Below are 20402 nucleotides of genomic sequence, written 5' to 3'. Positions count from 1 at the left end.
GTTTGAACTTTTTCCAACGCGTTGTGTTTTAGTCTCTGTTTAATCAGCAACCAAAAGAATCCACAATAGTAAACAAAGGATTGCTTCACTTATTCCGATCCATCTGACTTCAGTTCGGTGAAAGAAAGTACTTGGGCCTATCTCTGTAGCACCATTCAAAACTGAAAATAAAGGCACGCAGATTAGGCTTTGGACTGATGGCATCCATAGACAGTCTCTATGGCGACCCGAACCATCTGCGTTGTGAGCCCACGGAGAGGGGAGCCGCTGAAAAGTAAGTAGATCGGCTAATACAAAAAGAGAATGGCCCAGAAAGGCAGATCATTAGCTGGCCACATCTTGCCTTTCTCTGTGTGATACCGGGACAGGAGGAGGGGGCCGATACATAAAAAAAGAAGGCTGATAATATTTAACCAGTGGAGATCTATCATCAATCTGGAGCCTCTCCCCCCAGCATCATCAGTCCTCGGCCTCGGCTCTGGCCCATTGTCATTCAGGCCGCGGCTCCCATTCACCCCTTATTCAATATTTTTGAGCCATTGTCCCACTTTACATGCCTCCTCCGAACTACATTACTTTTCCCACTCGGTGGTGAAAGGAGAGGGGCAACAGCCAGAAAAACATAATATGTTATAGTGTCAGGGGCAACAAAAACGTCGGCCGGCCGAGGCGAAACTCTGCGTTCTGCGTGCTTTCTCAAGCTCAAACTCCGGGCGAACAGCATCACTTGCTCACACATTAGGTTTTCTCTCACATTTTTTTTTTTTTTATGTCCACACACACACACACACGCACACACACTGAACCTTTGGGCTTTACTGGGCTCTTTGAATGAAAGAGAAGTCATTTATCCGACTCATCTTTGCTGCACCTCGCAGCACCTTTTAAAACACTCTTTATTCCTTGCTAAGTCTGAAGCTGCACCTCGCTGACAGCATGATGGAGAGCCCCATTCTGCCTCCCTTTCTTCCCTTCCTCTCTTTCTCCCTCACTCGTCCGTCTCTGGAGCTTCCCCCGTCTTTCCATCCCGGCTGCCAACAGACCCTGCAAAGAAAAACTGAAGGCTAAGCTTCAGTGGCGATGTAAGAAAGTGCAGCTCGCTGTGCGCATGTGCATCTGCCTTGTGTGTGAGATTATCTGTGTGTGTGTGTGTGTGTGTGTGTGTGTGTGTGTGTGTGTATGCGTGCCTTGGGGTGTTTTGGCATGGATCGCTGTGTATCAGGGTTTGCATGTTTAATCTGAGAAAAGGTGCCACAGTAAAATGTGTAAAAAGGTGCAGTGGCGGGGAGGAGGAGGGGGGATGGGGGGATGGGGGGGGTTCACAGATGAGCCTGCTCATGTGTGGAGGTGAGAACAGGAGTGCCAGAGGCTGCTGGGAGGCCCGCCGTGTCAGAGCTCATCAGGAGTTAACAGAATCATCCAGCAGAACCCGTCGATACCCTCTCACTCACTCCACATGCGCCTCTCTGCTCTGAAGCTCCGCGACCAGCAACAAGCTCATACATCCATCTCTTTCACTCTTTCTCCAGTTTCCTTTAATAGATTTTTCGAACGTTGTCACGTGAAAGGTTTTTCAGAAACAAAAACACAAAAACGATTTTCACTTCAAATGCTGTCGCGTAAACGTGGCTGAAATCTGGACAAACCCGGTGATTTGTAACTTCCTCTCCGCTTACTAACGACTAACAGTTTGTGTTGAGCGGCTGTGGGTCACTTGGTAGCGTGAGTCGAATCCAGTCCCAAAAAATACTGGTTTGATCTCACATCTCCAAAGTCCAGATTCCCCAAAGAGAGTGTGTGTTTCATGTCTGCACGGCAACGTTTCAAAAAACAATGTCCGTTTCCGTGGAAAAGGCGACATTGCCAAAACGGACATGGTTAGCATGTAGACTGCTGCGATGCTACTACGTTACCACTGCGAGTTGCGCTGTTGTGTTTTTCACCAGTAAAATCACAGAGCGAGCGCGGCGTGAAAGCGCAGCCTCTGTCCAGCCAGTGCCGCATCATGTGACGCAGAAGCGCGGAACGTCAGCACTTCAGACGGCGTCACTTGGAACGGCTGCAGCTCTCGCAGCCGAGCATCAGGCTGTCTAGACAGTGTTTGACCACGCTGCTCACATTAGCTTTGTGTGTTTTTCTGTAACAGCTTCTATGCAGCTAAGCAGACATCAAGAGTAAAACCTCTAACCCACTTGGCAAACAGCCCACTCCTTTTTTCTTTTTTTCTTTTTTTTTTTTTTTTATCTCCGCTCTCTGCAGACGGGCCATTCATCACTCTTTTCCTCCCTCTTCTCTTGCGTACAGCATCCCGGTCTGCAGCTTTAGCCCCGCTAATAGGGATGTTACGACACACGAGGCTCACAATCAGGGCTGATCTGGTTAGAAGGATGAATAAAACAAAGGAACTGAAATAAAAAAAAAAGAAATACGGACATGATCTCAATGGAGATTGTGTTATTCCTTCCTAAGTGAGGAGGTGAAAGCCCCCCCCATCACTCTTCCACCAACCAAACCGAGTTCACAGAAGGGTGTGTGTTCGGCGGTCCGGCCGCTTGCTTTGGTAACGGATGTGTTTTGAAATCGGTTGAGCAACAAGCTGTGACCGACCGACGCCGCCTTCGACATAAACACGGTACCGTCCCAGCGGCAAAATACAGTAAGCGATGTTTGAAAAAAAAAAAAAAAACAACATACGACAGTAGTGACTCAACGTTTCTACACTTCCGTTCGCTGGGTGCAACTTCCCTTCGTTGCAGATTGCTGGCAGCTCGGGTCACACCTCGCTGCTGTTTGTGGTCCCTCTCGTGTGAATTTCCACCTCAACTGCTGCAGCAGTGCGCGGGTCAAACAGCCTCTCTGCCTCAACACATCCCGGCAATATAACAATAAACTACCACAACCAGCGGAGCTCACATCCTTATTGATTTATTGCAAATCGTATTGATGTAATGGCACCATAAATCGCATGGTACATTGCTTTGTGATATTATTATTGACAATACCATTAAAATGCATTTGATTCTGCGAAATGCAACACGCGGGAACAGCTTTCTTTGATTGAACGTAATAGATGTAAACACTGACAACGGGAACGAAAATAAGACAGGAATCTGGATTTGAAATGCCCGTGATGGAGAGGAAGGATGAAGATCCATTATAGCCACGTGCCTCGGCGTGTGAGGGAATCTCAAGTGTGTGAGCTTTTCCAGCGGAGGTGATAGCATCGAGGAAGTGAAGAAACTATGTGTGAATAATTCATGAAGGGCAGAAAATGACAGTTAACAGGCAATGTGTCACAGGACAGACGCTCAATCCATCCATCCATCCAGCCATTTTCATCCACTCTCTCTTCTCCTCCCTGCTCTGGGGAGTTCAGATAAAGGATAATGGATCTGCTGACATTCATCTGTCCCAAAATGAAATTCCCATAAAATAACCCCGTTAGAGCGCCAGCGGCATGCAAATACACGCGCGGCAGCTAAACAAGGGCAAATTGTGTCCCGGGGTGTGAACAAACAGGCTTCATACGCAAAGGAGGATGCAAATTCACGGGAGATGTGTGTCTTTTTAACAACAACAACAAAGAAAACATGCATGAGGCTCGTAAATACAGACCAACGCGTCTGCCGAGAATTCACATCCGATATGAGGTCTTCATGTATGAATACCTCGATATATCTGCACACACACACACACATACATGCATGCACACGCGTGCGCGCTGCCCTGCAGGCCTGTCACTGAGATCGCTGAACGACTGCGGCTCTGAATTCTACGGTCAGATGCAGGCAGTTAGCCAAAGTGCTCCAGGCTGGACTTGAAGTGATGATCATCATTTGAGTCGGAGAGGCTCCTCCTGAATAACAATGGCCAGTAACGCGGCGGCGCGCATCGCCGCAGCCGCAGTTCAGGCCCCCGCAGACGCCGCCCTAATAATGGCCGGACGAGCGGCGTGCACCTGCCGTTTGCGGAGTGGGACGCAGATGCAGACAGGTTGTAAACGGACACACAAAGTCAGTCGCATCTCACTAATTAAACAGGCTGAGTCAATAGTTGTGGGCAAACAGTCGGCGGCCGGGGAGGACAGTAGCGCCGAGCCATCGCACAGGAGGAACCAGACCGGGCGTCGAACGGCTGGTAGAACGGAGCTGCATGAGGCAAAGTCACACCGACGCCCATCGGAGCGCATGAGGCAAATCCCACCATCAGCAGCATGCAGGTGCACGATCATTCCAGCAAAGAGAAAGAGATGACAATAGACACCATGCCCCCTCTCTCTCTCTCTCTCTCTCTCTCTCTCTCTCTCTCTCTCTCTCTCTCTCTCTCTCTGCCAAAAACTCAGTCACCTGGCAAAAGAGCTGAGTGGGACGTATCATTAAGAGCATTTTTGTTGTCCTGCACAATAAGGCTGACGCCCACATGAAGCAGGCTGTCTCCAGCCGCCCACGGCCAGAAGGTGGAGGAAGCGGTGTAGAGGATGGATGGATGGATGGATGGATAAGCGCCAGGGCTACAGGGTCAAATCTGTCCAGCTGAAACGAGCAGCCTCCGGAGCGACATCGAAGATATCATAATAATAAAAATAATGAGGCCGTTTATTCCTCTCGCCAGGCCAGAGTCAGGAGCACCTGAGAGAAGCGTGGCGGCAGCTGCTCTTTTAATTCAGCTTATTGGTCTGGTCTCAAAGCAGAGACGTGCAGGGAGGAAGGAGTTAACTCACACTGTCCTCCAGGTCTCCACGCTGGTCTAAGAGGTCAGAGTTGACTCAGAGAGTCCCTCTAGAGTTTATACAGTGCAGCCTGAAGTGTTTCCAGCGTCCAGACCTTGAATTGAACATTTTCTCACGTATCTCATCGCTCTCCTTCCTGCTCGCTCGGCGTCTCTTCAGCTCTCCGATGAACGTACAACTCTATATAATCAACTTAGCCGCTTTGCCGTCTGTCGCCACGCCAAGCTGCCATGAGGTTTACCGGTCACACGACCGCACGCCTTCAAGCTTATGGCGCCGCAGCCGGCGACCCGGGAAGGCAGGAGCACGGGAGCCCGCCGCCGCCGCCGCCGCCTCATACACTCCTGCTCGGTCGGTTGAGCAGTGGAAAGAAGGATCTGAAACACGGTGACGGTGGCACCGAGAAATCCACCTCTAATACCGGTACATTTTAAATTTAATTGATTGTCTTTGGCTTTTTGATAGCTATTAGGTGCGAACCTGGAACTGTTGTTCAAGAACAAAACTATGGAAGAAATACGTGTCGCCACAATGGAACTACTGAATCCGTGGCGAGCCAACGTCCATTCTTCACTGCCTGGTTTGAGCGAGCGGAAACCCCGTTATAGAGTCGGGTTTCCTCTGACTGTTAATGTTGCCAAGCTACAAAATAACGTCTGCCCATTACAGAGCACAGCCGATTTCCTACTGCTGGTCACTCGCCCTCCGCCGCTGCCGCTGGAGGTAAAAATAAAATAAAAAGTGTGTCTACAGTTCTCCGGGAACTGCTGTTCGGACGCCATCTGCAGCGACGAGCACGAGGCCGGAAAGGCGAGGGAGGGATGCTGAGGGAAGGATGGGAGGCGCCACGGCAGTGAGGGAACCTGTCAGAGAGCTCATGAACGCCGCTGAATGATGGCTATCTCTGAACTTTTTCCACGTCTCTCCCTCTAGCCACAGCGGTTAAATCTTCGGCCGTAATCGGGTCTTTCCACACGTCTCCCCTTCCCGTCTGCGACCGCCGATCCCCGTGCAGATCCTGACCTTTGCCTCCTTCGCTCTTCCTTCTGTCTGCCTCGCCCTCTGAAGTTATAGTAAATATATCTCCTCTCTCCCCCCCCCCCCCCCCAGGTCTCTGTGTCCCTCTTGGGGGAGGCTAAGTGCCAGTGTGGGGTTTTATTTGTGTAATTTACATCCTCTCTGACAGCCTTCTGTGCCCCCCTGCAACCCTTGGCTTTTACTGCGGCCAGACCCTCGTAAACCAGCCGCTCTGTGTGATGAGAGCGAGGCCGTCAGAGGACTGGAGGAGCTGCAATCCAGAGAGAGCTAATTGTAAAAACAACATGCGGTCGCTCGGTGTCGGTTAGTGTCCTGGCCGGCGACTTGCCGGGTGTGCGTTATTTGCCTCGTCTCTAAATCTCCATGATTGTGTAGGTTTGTTCGTTCGCTCGCTCGCGGGGCCCAGGCGGCGTTGCTTTCTTGACCCGACCAGCTTAGGATCTCCCAGGATCAGGCATTAATCCGCCAGTCATCATGTGCACGCTGTATACTTAGCCAGCTTGCCCAGGAGGGGGGGTCAAAGGTCAAGCGGTAATCCTATTAATAGCCGGTATAGACTTCCAACTCACCTGTGGAGGTGCGAGCCCGTGTGGGGTCAGGTAACTCGGGCAAACTGCTGAGCCAAGCAGAGCAAAACAAGCGTACCAGGTGAGCTAAACACCGACTGCTACCTGAAAACATCAGAGAGGCGAAGGCTAACGGCAGGAGAAGACCGAACAGAAGGCAGAAACACGGACGAGTAAAACAAACCGGCGATGAGAGGAAGAGATCAGTGAGACGCCGCATTGAAATGAGCTCGGAGATGAAGGGGGGGGGGGGGGGGGGATATGAAGCAGAGATGAAGAGGAGAAGAGGAGGGAGAGGAGGCAGCGCTCGGAGTGAACGAGTGAAGTGCTTACGCGCTAGAATTGAAAATGCAACAAGGTCATAAATGAATAAATCCTTGAAAGTGAGCAACAACCTCAGATCCCGTTTCCCTCTGCAGGCACTTCTAAGCCTCGCTGGTTGTCATGTATTAAAGAGGTGGCACAAACACACACGTGCACTAACACACACGCGCCAGCGCGCACACACACACACACACACACACACACACACACACACACACACACACACACACGTCCTGCAGTGGCTCCAAAACGTTGAGAACAACAGTTTGAGACAGAGCTATGGGGAACAATGACCCCCAGTGGCTGCTGTGATGTCTCCGACCAGACAGGGGCAGAGGTGCGCACGTGCACGTGTGTGCGTGCACGTGGAAAAAGGGCTGAGGAGGAGCTCATTAGGAGTGTTTGAGCAGTCAGCCTCTTGCTGTTCACAACAGCTAGGAATGGTAAACAAGCCCACTTCAACACACACACACACACACACACACACTGCGAGCCGCCGCTGCCTGAACAAGACAGCAAATCAAAAGGGAACATGCCTTATTAAAAGTGTTTGCACACTCACACACACACACAGAGTTGTAATCGCCACCTCCGCCCCCCCCTTGCCTTCATGCCATTTTCTGCTTTAAGGAATAAACGAAACAAAACCACTTTGGGCTCCGTTGGAACCGTTGTAGTATAAACGAGACATCCAAAACACAACGGAAGTTCTGTATCTGTACTGTAAAAAGTTACGTTGAAACGTCTTCCTATTCCCATCGGGTTCAAACTGTCGCTCCAGAGCATGCTGGGATCTCAACTGCATGGAACTGCTGTGGTTTCACACTTTTTTTTTTCTTTTTTCAAAGTGCCCCTCCTATAAAAATTTACCATAACATGAAAAAAAAAAACCCACCACATATGGGCTGGTATGGTCTTGTGCCCATAAAACAGTAATGTGAGCGGATGCGAGGAATCCGTCCGGGCTCAGCTGCGGCGGCGGCCGCATCGGCAGCAGCCTCCTCTCACCGAAGGAGACCCAATGTGTTATTTTAATCAACCTGGCCTGCCGGCATTAATTATTCAGCAGGTTGGTGAACTGGGACGGCCCGCGGGCAGAGGGGGGGGTGGTGGTGAAGGGAGGGGGGAGGGGAGGGGAGGGGGTTCCTCTGATTAAGGGCTTCAGGGGGGAAAAAAAAAATCAAAAAGCAGAGAGAATAATATGAGAAAAGAAAGAGGGGAGATTAGGGCGACAACAACTGCCCGAGTTTCTGTTTGCTTTTCAGAGAGTGTGCGGGACGCTGCTGCGAGACGGGCGTGCACGGCGTGCGCGCGGAGCCGCGGGCGCGCACGGCCGGCGTGAGTCCCCGGGGTTGCTTACCGAAGCAGCGGGAGGAACGGGGGATGTGTGTATCAAAGGCCAAATCCAATCATGATGCCGCATGATCCGATTCCCGGCGGTCAGGCGGGGAGTCCCGCCCCCGCGGAGAGAGGAGCCACGGGGCGGGTGAGACGTGATTGGCCGGGATGTGGCCTGACACACACACACACACACACACACACACACACACACACACACCACACACACACTCCTGCAGAGCATGGAGCACCTCTCCAGGCTGATAAGATGCAGCCCTGATTGTCGTCTTCAGGTGAAGTGTGTGTGTGTCAGAAGTGAGTGAGATTGCATGTGTGTGTTATTTTTCCTCGCTCGTGAGCGAATGGCGGCGCAGGGCAACACAGCGCCCCCGCTGACTCTCAGCGGGTCGACACAGAAAGGCATTAAATCTTAATACACACAAACAGCGGAGAGGTGATGGAGAAACTGAGAAAATGAGAGGAGTGATCGGAGCGAAGGTGAGGGGAGGGAGCGTGAGGAAGAAGAGGAGGAAGATGCAGAAGGGGGAGGGAGGAGCTGCACCGGAGCCCACCGAGGGGAACTCCTCAGGGGCAGGAAGGAAGGAAGGAAGGGAAAAGAAAATTCTTTCCCCTCCAATCCACAGGAGGACGGCGGAAGATGCCAGAAAAACGAAGCGCGACACTAAATCAAACCGGTTAAATCATGGTGTGTTAATGACTCCGTTAACCTGCCCCCCCCCCTTCACTAAAAGCCTCCACGGAGGTTCTGTCATGCCTAATCCGTCGTCTCCGTCACCTTTAAACACAACTCAACAAACGCGTGAACTGAATTCCCTACAGATAACCTTTCCTCAAAACGTGTTCGTCACGGCGACCTTTGACCCACAAAATCAAGCTTCCCTTGTGAAAATACTACGACCTTGTCGTATACTTACGCTCTATATTCTCAAAGGAGGATAACAGAAGACATGATGAGCGTGAACTACGGTCTTTTAATGAGCAGGGGCATAAAAACGGAACAATATAACAATAACGCCGCTTTATGGCCGACATATAATCTGATCTGTCCAGCGGGTGAAAACAGGAGCCAAACTCCATCGGAGTATATCTGACAGAATGAGGTGCATCAGAAAATATATCTCCTGACCATCAGATGCAATAATCAGACCCAACAGATGCTGATCACACACAGACCCGTCGTCCAGGACTCCCTCCCTCCCTCGCTGTTAGCGCCTTGTCACCTCGTGTTGACTCCACCGGCTTCGCCTCTCGCGAACGGCTAAAAATGTGCAATTAGTTTTCAACAGTCTCGAACAGTTTACATAATAAATTCAGCAGAGATCTTGGGAGGCGCCGGTTTGTCTTTCGAATGCGTTCAAGATGTTCGCCGTGCAGTAATTTGATGAGCTTTTTCCAGAAGCGGTTCCAGTCTGTTTGAGCGCTTCTATATGCAAATGGGGAATAGGATCACTATGTTCCTCTGCGCCCCCCCCCTTCCCGATCCTCCCTTCCAGCCCTCGTTTTTTTTTTGCCATCCCTCTCTCGGCTGAGTGATAAACGCTGTCTGTTGGCCATAAATCCAGGGGGAGTCCTGACAGGCGTCCCAATAAAGCGCTCTATTTTCTCCCTGTTTGGTGGGTTTGTCAGAGGCCCAGAGGAAGTGAGATAACATTAGGAGGGGGAGGGGGAGGGGGATGAGACGCAATTTCATCAGCGCTGCACACTCACACACACACACACATACACACACACACACTCCTAAACAAACAGTGGGAATATCCACATGGAGGGACCCAACATCCTCCCAAACAGACATGGTGGAAATGAGTGATTCATGAGTCGAGTGGCCAAAAGGATGAAATCACAAGACAGCTGGTTGAAAATCTCTGCATCTAACCGCACACACACATGCACACACGCACACACACACACAGATAAACAAAGCCAGGACCAGACTCCTTGTCACAGAAACCTCAGGGAGCGCACAAAGAAAACAGCAGCTCCCTGCGGTCGGCCCTGCTGCAGAACCCGCCGCCAGAATCCTTCACTTCGCCGAGGCTGGAAAAAAACGCATACCGCTCCGGATAGCTCAGGACATTCTCACAGGCTGCTTCTTATCGCGCCAACGTCAGCCTGGAAAACAAGCGCAGGTGAATTCCGTGAGCTGCTGGAGTCCTAACCGCGCACGTTTACCTGAGCGCCCGATCAACCCTTTCCTTCTCTCTACTCTCGCGAGTCTGTCCAACATTTTTTGCAGATTTCAGCGTCGCAGCCGACATTCCTTCAGGCCCATCACTCATCTCCTCGCCGTTTCCCTCAAACACTCTCACAACCTTCCATCAGCTCTTTTTGTCTTTCCTCTGAAGACAAATGGTTTGCGAGGCTCTTCCCAGCACCGCAGGCAAGGCCTACACTCACACACGAAAACAGGCGAGCTGGTGTGTGTGTGTGTGTGTGTGTGTGTGTGTGTGTGTGTGTGTGTGTGTGTGTGCATTTAATCAGATAGTTGTTAATGAAGAAAAATGGAGAGCCAGAGACAAAATGAGTTATGGAGTCAAAGGAGGGGCTGGAGGAAAAGAATAAAGGCGGAGAGCTCCGGCTCTCCCTGCTCTTAAGAGGATTCCCACCTGGTAGCAATTTAGGCTGTGCCTGGTAAAGCAGGCCCTGGAAAGGAAAAATAATGTCTGTCGGGTTAGTGGTTTCATTTTTCAATCAAATAAATCACGACCTTACAGAAAATAATTTTTGTCTTTTAATGGCCTCCCCAGCGTTTGAAGTTCCTCAAGGGACAGCGAGCTTTGAAGTCTATGAAGGGAGGAGCGGAGAGCGAGAGAGAGAGAGAGAGAGAGAGAGAGAGAGAGAGAGAGAGAGAGACTCACATCCAGTGCACTGCAGTCCTAAAGTCCTCAAACTCAACACCTGAGGCATTCTGTAGGAATAGCTACCAGCGAAGCGGCTTTAAATGCTGGAAACACAATCAAATGTGCAGAAAAGCAACGTCTTCAGCTCAGCAAGGCTCAGTTTAGCCTAAATCTGGACGGGAATCCATCCACCCCCCCCCCGCCCAGCTCCATGATCAGGACGTGAGACTGAGATATCTCGGTGAAAAGTCCTGTTCGTGCGGCACAGGAGCCGAAACTCTGGGTGGGACGGCTCTGAATTCACCGACTGGCCAGATGTGCGAGCGCCGCGGCCACCAGGGAGAGCGACGTCAGCTCCCGGGCATAAAGCACAGGCGACCACACCAAACGCGTCGACAGACAGACGACTACCTTCACGATAAAGACTTGAAATATTCCCCTCCGAGCGTTTTCCCCTGGAGCTCGTCCACCGCTTTCAGTCCAAGTGTTCTGGTTTCGACATAAAGGCTGGTTTTCAAAAAGACGGCGGCTCCGGCGGCGGACCTGCCAGGGCCAATGAGCTTCAAACGCACTGTCTCCACATCTCTCGCCGTGTGCGACAAAGACAGACACAAAGAACATTTTTACAAAGGCGTCAACATTTCCTGGACTTGATCAAACGCCTCTGTTCCACATGCCCACAAGAAACAGAAGAGGATTTGTAATGGTCAAAAAAAAAAAAAAAAAAGACGAATGTGATTCCTCTGAAGGAAGACGTGTTGAGTGAGACGGACGGCCGTCCTGTGAGGGCTCTCAGCAGGGGGAGGCACCTCAAAAGACACCGGCCAAACACCTACACTGAGGGGAAAGACGGCGGCGGCAAGAGAGACAGAGCTCAGCCAAGTGCTTACAGGAAATAGTCGTGTTTGATGAGTAAATATTGAATCAGCGAAAAACCCATCGCTGGCAGCAGGTGACCTCTCCCTGTGTTCCTCTCTCTCCCTGTGTTCACAGTAAACACAGACATTCTACCTGAGTTCTGGGGCGTAAACACGCTGACACAAACCAAACTGCGTCCAGCAGCGTAAACAGATTTCTGGAAAAGCAGAAACACGCGGGCCGGATGCTGGTTGTGGAAAAGCCGAAAAGCTTTCAGGAAACTTCCTCGTCGCCAATCAAGCCGAACGGCATCTGGCGGCGGGCGCTTAGGGAAGTCGTTTGGAGAAAGTGTGAATGTGCTCCCGATTCCCGGCGAGGGGTCCGCCCGGGCCCGCTGTGATTTAAGACGCCTGGAGGGGAACCTCATTCATCCACTCTCTCCCTCTCTTGATCTTCCCCTCCCGGCCCCGAGCCCTCCTCTCCGGTCCCGTCTCCCGCTTTCAAAGAATGAGCGATTAGCGGGATCTCCGGGTCACAGACCGAGGTCTAGGGTTTGACCTTAAGGTATGGCGTGTCGCTCGATCTGCTCCTCTGTAATCAGTCACCAGAGAGCCGCTCAGTGAATCAGGACATCTGAGACCAGCGGACTTAACGGGCATAGGACAACGGCAAGTTCAAGAATAATTAAAAACTAAGACCTTAGTTCAGAGGTAATCCCGAAGAATTGATCTTGATCTCTCACTGAATGGAAAATATAAAAACTATCCATCAACGGGTCTCCAGCAGAGTCTGGGTGACGGTTTGGTCCAAATATAATAATCATCCTTCAAATCACAAGATCCATAAATACCAAAAAACACTGGGCAGGGTATTCCCAAACACTCGGAGATCGTGCAAAGAGGCCTTTTGGAGCACATTAAGCCTGACAGGCAGAAACCCAGCCGAGACAGAGCGGTGTTGTCTGCACAGAGAGCGCTGATCGGGGCCTGGTTTCCTCCCAGGTGCTGGGATCGTAGCCGTCTTCCACCTCTCTCCGCTCGTCCTTCTGGGCCTGCGTCGGCTCCCCTTGGCACCGGAACGATCTGCTGGAAAAGGTTCAGCTTTTCTGTATTTGTTTGGGGAGAGTAACTGATGCAGACGGCACCGGTCTGATAACGATCGCCAACCAACGGCACCGCAAAACAAAAAAAAAATTAAAAAAATACCGAAGTTTCCATGCCAGACCGCTGGAAGCGTGACGGTGTAGTCAATGGTGAAAAATGCAGAGAGCAGTTGAGGGAAACTGAAGAGCGAGGGAATACACTGATGCTATTGTTGTTGATCCTGTTTCACATGTGCAGAAAGTTAATTATGATCAAACTCTGCTAGCTGGTTTCAAAAAGCGCGACTCAAAACGTGGAAACGAACGGCCGAGATGCTATTAAAGTCGATCATTTTCCACTGGAAATGTTGGCGTGTTAACAGGATTTAACTCTCTGGTGTGCTGTGAGATCTCTATGGCCGACTTGATGAGTAATAATAATGATATAAAGGCTAATAAATGCCAAATCCAAACCCAAAATGAAAAGTCGAGCTGGAATATCAATCAGTATGAAAGCAGGGGGTGTGTGTATGTGTGTGTGTGTGTATGTGTATGTGTGTGTACCAAACTAGTTCAGAACATGCGCCCTCCAACCACATTCTGGCAGTGATGCATGTGGAATAAAGCAGAGTTTTGAAAAGTTTGACGTTTATATGAAAACTATTGGGAGATTTAAAAAAAAGAGAGGAAGCCTCGTAACATTTCACCTGAGAGATCTGGGCAGAGGCTTCAGAACCGGCTTTATTCTCATCAGAACACCCCGATTCCTGTAAAGTGATCATTTGTCGCTTGCCGATGAAACATTCGGTCTGTTTGAGATCCTCGCTGCATCCTGAGCGATCGGCTGATCAAAGCCCTGCGGCGCAGAAGCGACAGCAGAGAGGAAAAATCTGCACCAAGCCGTTCTCCGTCCTGGACGTTCTTCACGCGTGTTCTGTAAAGTCGGGACACGGCGAACGTTCCGCCGCTGCAGCCCCGTGCGTGTTCGGCCCGAGATGTTATCTGGGCCGATCGCTCAATGTCAGAGCGGCGGAATTCCTCGGCGCCGACTCATTTCGCAACCATCAGCAGCTCGCCGGCGAGAACAACAGAGAAAGTCATGCACAGTTTAATGCATTCAGAAACAACAAAGAGAATAATTAAGGCGTAATCCACGATGAGCCTACCTCTCTGCGCTTGAGGTTGGCTGCCGCACGTTACACCGCTTCCATTTCATCTCTCCTTGAATATTTTACAGGATCCTATAGCGAGGAGCGTATAGGATCGCACGACGGCCGAGGTTAGAACGGCCCGAACATCTGCCAGCTGTATTCGATCAAATGAGGGAGCTAATCAAAGCGTGATGCACAGCAGTTGTTTAGGAGGCCGTTTGGAAACTGGGGGGGGGCAAAACTGTGTCACTAATCACATCCAGTGGCCTGAGAACGTGAGCGAACTTACATAACGGGGGAGAGAGGGACTGACCGGACCGGGAAAGCTGAGAGACAGAGGGCAATGGGGACAGGATGGCTTTAAAAAAAAAAGAAGAGAGAAGTTTCAGGTGCTGCTGAACACTAATCACAGGCTAACTGCTGGAAAACAGCTGCTTTCTGCTGATGAAAAGAAGAGGAGCGGCCGCAGTGCAGAATGAGAGATCAGAGAGACGAGGGGGATGAAAAATGAAAGCAGAGCAGTGAAAAGTAAAGGAGGAGGAGGAACTGGGAGACCGCAGCAGGATTACATGCGATCCGTCCGAGACGCGGCGGCCGCTCCGGCCTCCGGCCTCCGGCGGGGGCCGACGCGACACCCACACATCTGGATCGCTGGCCGATCTGAAAGCGACCGGACCGGCGAAATGGGCGTCTGACGACCCGACACACAGGGAGACGACCCGCTCGGGTTATCCTGCAGCTCCGCGGTCGTCTGAACAAACCAGAAACGACTCCAGGTCCTCAAGGTACGCTGTTGACGGTGAGTCCCCACATTAAGGAAAAACAGATGAAATGAAAAGGATTCCTTCAGTAAATCAAAGAGGGGAAAGTCTGACTCATGTAGCACGCAGAGCGTCACACACGTCGTAAACACGCAGGACGTAAACTTTACTTCTGATCATTTTACCTAAAAGAGACGCTGTAAATCTACCGGATCACCTGCGGACGCGGAATAATTGAGGAATTCACACCTCACATCTGCGCCTCGCGCGGCGCATCCACACAGGACTTATTATGCAGATGGAATTTATTTTTGTCAGAGAGGTTCATTGACTTTAATACCGCGTGTGCTGCTCTGTGGTTTCAGTCCCGTCTGGAGCGCACATGTCTGCGTCTCTTCTCCCTCCACACCGCTCATAATTACCTTTCCAAACATTCACTCCTCATTCAAAACATTAAGCGGAGGAAGTTATACATTGAGCTGATTGTAAAAATCCTTCAGGCAAAAAAAAAGGAAATAAGAATATGAGCTTAAGATACATAAACAAATCCGGCTGGATGTTACTATTTTCGTCAAGCGGTTGATTGAATGTAGCGTCGATTCTCATTACAGGTTGCTGGATCTCCTCCAAAACGCCATCAGATCTCTCAAAATGTGCCGTCTGCCTGAACGAGCGCTATTAAGACTTTCATGAAGTCACCGCAGGGCGGGCTGACTGACAGCGAAGGTAATTCCTGCAGAGTTTTTTTTTTTAACCTCTGTGATTTACCGCAGTCCTGACAAATTAGAGAACGACACTGGAGGAGCCGCTGAAAAGGTTAATTCATTCAAAATAACTGAGATAGTAATGAGCGTGACCCTGACGTAGCTTTCAATCTGAATCTTCTACATCAGGGGTGTCAAACATGAGGCCGGTGGACCAAAACCAAAGATTGTGTGATTTTCGTTCACCAACACGCGTGCCACAGCAAAAAAAAAAACAAAAAAAAAAAACCTTTAAAGTCTAAATTTGTAGGCTATTTTGGCGCCGGTGCTGTAAATGCGTCTGACACTCGTCTTCTGGAGTAACTGCATGAGAAAACTGGGCTGGGAAAGAAGCAAGACTACTGAAATCAGCAATGATGGCTGCTTCACAGAGGAGCACACTGAAAACTCTCCCAAGGTCGCGGCGGCGGCGGCGGCGTTTAAGTGCAACTGCCCGCAAAACCTCTGGAATGCTAATGATTATCCAAACACAGCGCGATTGAGTCTGCATTAGCCGGCCTGCGGCACGCTAAGCCCGATAACGTGCAAAACGCCGTCACAAGTGCCTCTGAGGGGGCTACGCGCTAACGCTAGCGGACAGGCTGTAGGTTAAGTGTGGCCGGGGGCCCCTCAGAGAGGTGCCAAGGCCGAGCTGGTGGCCCCATAAGCTCCGGCCCGGCAGAGCTCTCTTAGCCCCCTTTGCGCAACACAGCTAGCCATTGTGCGGGGCTGAAAAAGCGCATTAGCTCCCGAGAAAAGGGCTTTCCCTCCGAAACCCCCCTTGGACAACAAGCAAGGCGCTGCTTGATAATTCAATCACTCTCCGGGCCGAGCGGGGCAGGCCCACACTGCCTCTCCTGCGCTCTCCTTTTCCTCGCCTCCTCGCCTCCTCCATTAGGTAACTGTCCTATATTTTACAGATGCTGTCATTCCCGCCGCTTATCAAAGGACAATAGAGGAATGATGCCTCTGAGAGAGTCATTGACATTTGAATGTATGCGGCACCGTGAATTATGGCTGCACGAGATGGGCGCCGCAAAAAGGGCATAAGAAGATAGAGATGTATGTGTGTGTGAGTGTGTGAGTACGGGGAGGGGAAAAGAGATAAAAAAAAAAAAAAAAGGGGGGAAAAAAGAAAGGGGTCAGCGCGAGAGTAGGCTGAAGGATAGGATGGAAGACGCGTGGAGAGGGAGGGAGAGAAGGAGAAAAGAGAGTTCTTATCGCTTTACCCTTGTCTTGACTTCCTTGAGGGGCCTTTGAAGAGAGCAGAAATAAAGACGCTCGCTCCGGCACATCAGAGGGAGATTTAGATTATGCCAGTGTTTACCCAGCTGAGTGCTGCGTGGCTGCCGGCGACAGCCTGCTGCTGGTTTTTTGAAGTCGCCGTGGCCCAGGCGAGGCTTAGAGCGCTCGCTGCACCGGCTGGAACCGCCGCGCTGCAGAGCAGGAAGCTCTCCCTGCTTCTCCCGGCATCACACACACCCGGTGTGTGTGTGTGTGTGTGTGTGTGTGTGTGTCCGCATGCAGACGTGCCAATCGCTGTGAGTGTTTATGGGAGATAGCGCCGGTCCTGTCTATTCTAATACAGTGTGTGTGTGTATATGTGTGTGTGTGTGTGTGTGTGTGTGTGTGTGTGTGTGAGATCCCTTCTTGGTGCACAGAATGTGCATCGCTCTCTGAAAATGGAGCCATCCATCGGATTATGGGTAGACAGCTCTTTGAAAAGGAGGGCCTGTATTTGCATAAGCGGCCGTGGAGGAGAAAAACCTGTAGAAAGAAAGAGAGAGCGAGAGAGAGAGACAGAGAGAGAGAGCGAGAGAGACGAAGGACAAGGAAGGAAAGTAAAAGGAGCGGTGCGATGTTTGGTGGGGGGGGGGGTTTGATGAGTGGACCACACTTGCCAAACCACTCGGGGGGGATAAATCCTGCGGCTGGGATCAAGTGTTGTGGGCAGGGATTTGGCTCCAGGTTCCCTCAAAGCAAATGGGAAATAACAGGCTGCGGGTAAATAGGTGGCATGGTAATGATAGCTCTGTCAAGGAGGGAGGAGGGGGGGGGTGAAGGTGTGAAGGAGGGAGGAGAGCCCTGGACTTGCTCTCCAGATTCGGGCGCATTCAGTGTAGCGAGCGACGGATTCATTCGCCGCCGCTATGATGCGGGGAGCAGATCAAAACTCGGTAATCTAATCAGACTTAAATGATGAATAGCCTTGAAATTTTCCCGTCGTGGTTAAAGAGAGAAGCCCTTTCAGCGCGGAGACGTCTGCCGCCAATCGAATGCGACGTTAAATGTCCGTGAAGAGTTTTTAATTAACCGCATCTCTGCGGCGGATTCTGGTGGAAGGGAGCTGGAATGTACAGTAAAGTAGATCAAGCGAGCAATGACTGCCGCAGCGTGCATCTCCAACGCGAGGTGGAGTTTAGCATTCTGCACGATTCCGTTTATATTTGCTGTTCCCCTCATTTGCATTTGCCCTTTCTGTAGCGGGAGGAGAGCGAGGGTGTGGAGGTGGAGCTGGCAGACGAGCACCTCAGATTTCAATTCTGTAAAAAGCCCTGGACTCCATCCAGCGCCGTGAGGGATCGGCCCACGTGAGCCGTCGACGCTGCGATCGCCCCGGCACAGAAAGTTTTGTGTTTGTCATCGTTCTCGTTCCGACTTCCGGCAAGAACCAAGATTTTAATGACGCCGGGTCGAACCTGAACCTTCAACCGTGCATCTTTTTCCTTAACTCTGTCGTGATTTCAGTTTGGAAACATCCATTTACTTTGTTTTGTTTTTTTTTTCCTGCATCACGACTGATTTCAACCTGAGTTTGGAGGAAGACACAGGAAAGATGAATCCTTTGTGCATCCCTCAGAGCGGTTCATACACACAAGACAAAAGGAGGTAAAAGACGAGAGCGGAGAGAGCGACTGAGCGGGGATGATTGAAGAAACGGCCCCTATAGAAAGTCTGCGGCGGGGAACGGCGGCGAGGATGAGACTGAAAGAGAGTCAGGTAACAGCCAAACAGCAAGACGCTCCCCATACACCCATTTCTTATTCAAAAGAAACCTTTGAAGGTATTGACTCCAGGAACAGGGAGTACTTTTACTTTTAGTCTTGGAGTACATCTCACAGTCTGTACTTTCTAACCTGAACTTGAATTAAATCTTTTTTCTTTGGTCCATCCTCTCTGTCTCTGCTTCTCTTCTTCAATTTCCACAGAAACAGAAGTCGTAACGTCTTCAAGAAGCTTTGTTTTCAGTGCCTTGGAGCTCTGTTGTCTTGTCAAATGACCCCAAAAGGCAACAAAGGTTTTAGCTTTCTCACTTGCAACAAAAAAAACACGAGAAACGCAAGTTGAAATCCTCCGAACTTTAAACCGAAGCGACTGAAAAGAGAAAAACTGGAGCTGAAGGAATGTGAGAGTAGCGTCGGAAACAATCGCTTCTTTGAAAATAAGAGAGGAGAACAGGCCTTGAGCTCATTTCTCAGCCTTCCGGAGCGAAGCCGTTAGAGACGAGGTCGCCACGCAGTCATGCTAGATGTGTTTTACACACAATGTTTAATAACCCTCCGTCCTCGCCATCAACGTATCGGCACTCCTCAAATGACTTTCCGATAACGACAACCCGGTCCCCAAAGGAGCTGCTTCTCTCTCCGTGTGTGTGTGAGTGTGTGTGTGTGTGTTTCTGAAGCAGATAAATGTCTGGCATGAAGGTAGCATGAAGGTGCTTCAGGCAGTAGCATCTTGATCCGCACACACTTTGGACTGCGGCCAGCGGAGAGCGCGGTCTCTCACCGCCATTATCCTCATCCTCCTGTGAGTGTGTGTGTGAGTGCGTGTGAGTGTGTGTGTGTGTCTGTGTGTGTGAGTGTGTGTATGTGTGTGTTTTCGCCACCCATGGAGCGTACTGACATGCCCCCTCCTCCGATCCCTGCAGACCACCAGGGCAGAGAGAAACCACCTGTCTGTCCAGAGACCAGCACACACACACACACACACACACACACACACACACACACACACACACACACACACACACACACCCTGTCAAACCCTCTTCCCAGCATTACCATATCCATATTTGCTCACGGTCAGTTCGTTCCACCGTGGCTCTCTTTACGGGACGGGTGAGACACACACACACACACACACACACACACACACACACACAGCCTTTCACGTCCCTCTTGCTGCCTTCGTAAACGCCGTCGTTTTGGCCTCTAATAAGCCAGTAGAGAAGGCGCTGGTGTGTGTGCGTGTGTGTGTTACCTGTTGTAGGAAGCGTTCCCGTACCAAGCAATTACTGTCGCGGCTGAAACAAGAGCGCTCTGTGGGGAAAAGCCAATTAGTCCTCCGCCGCCGCGGCAGGTAGCGGGGCCGGCTCCATTTATTATGATCCCTTCTAACGCGGCGTTAATGTAACAGCTCGCCGTCAGCGCCGGCGACGGGCGGCGGGAGGCTTTAACGATAATAACAGGGTCGATAGTCGGGGTGTTATCGCCACACCGTTACGCGTTCGTGCGGCTTCAAGGTTTTTTAATCGAAATCGCGAATGAAAGTTGCGCGCATCCTTGTTTTAGAGCGGCCGTAACGAGCGCACGCCATCGGGTATGGACGTCCGGTGGCGGTCAATACCGGTTTCGCGATCAATTCATGATAATATTTGGCTAACTAATAAAGCTGCAGGCGATAAATGTTATATCAATATCAGCAACCGATCTGCTCCAGCCTCTCACCTCACCTGATGATTTACAGATAATATGATGGAGAGAGAGAGAGAGAGAGAGAGAGAGAGAGAGAGAGAGAGAGAGAGAGAGAGAGAGAGGGAGAGAGAGAGATGTGTGTGTGTTGAAGGCCTAGATTAACCCTTCTGCTCTGCTTGGTCCAAATAATTGGTCTATTGTGGTTTGCTAAAGGAGGAGGCAGAGGCTGATGAGCTGGACAGCTCTGCCAAAGGGGAG

At 50.8% G+C, this 20402-nt stretch overlaps 1 protein-coding gene across 6 annotated transcripts in view; it reads right to left on the bottom strand.

Annotated features, from left to right (window-relative positions):
* raraa (retinoic acid receptor, alpha a) overlaps positions 1–20402 on the bottom strand; it is a 131708-nt gene that overhangs the window by 53095 nt on the left and 58211 nt on the right. The window lies entirely within an intron of this gene.

This window comes from Salarias fasciatus, chromosome 8 (genome assembly GCF_902148845.1).
Source record: "Salarias fasciatus chromosome 8, fSalaFa1.1, whole genome shotgun sequence".
Taxonomy (NCBI): domain Eukaryota; kingdom Metazoa; phylum Chordata; class Actinopteri; order Blenniiformes; family Blenniidae; genus Salarias; species Salarias fasciatus.
This window is presented reverse-complemented; position numbering and strand designations above follow the sequence as displayed.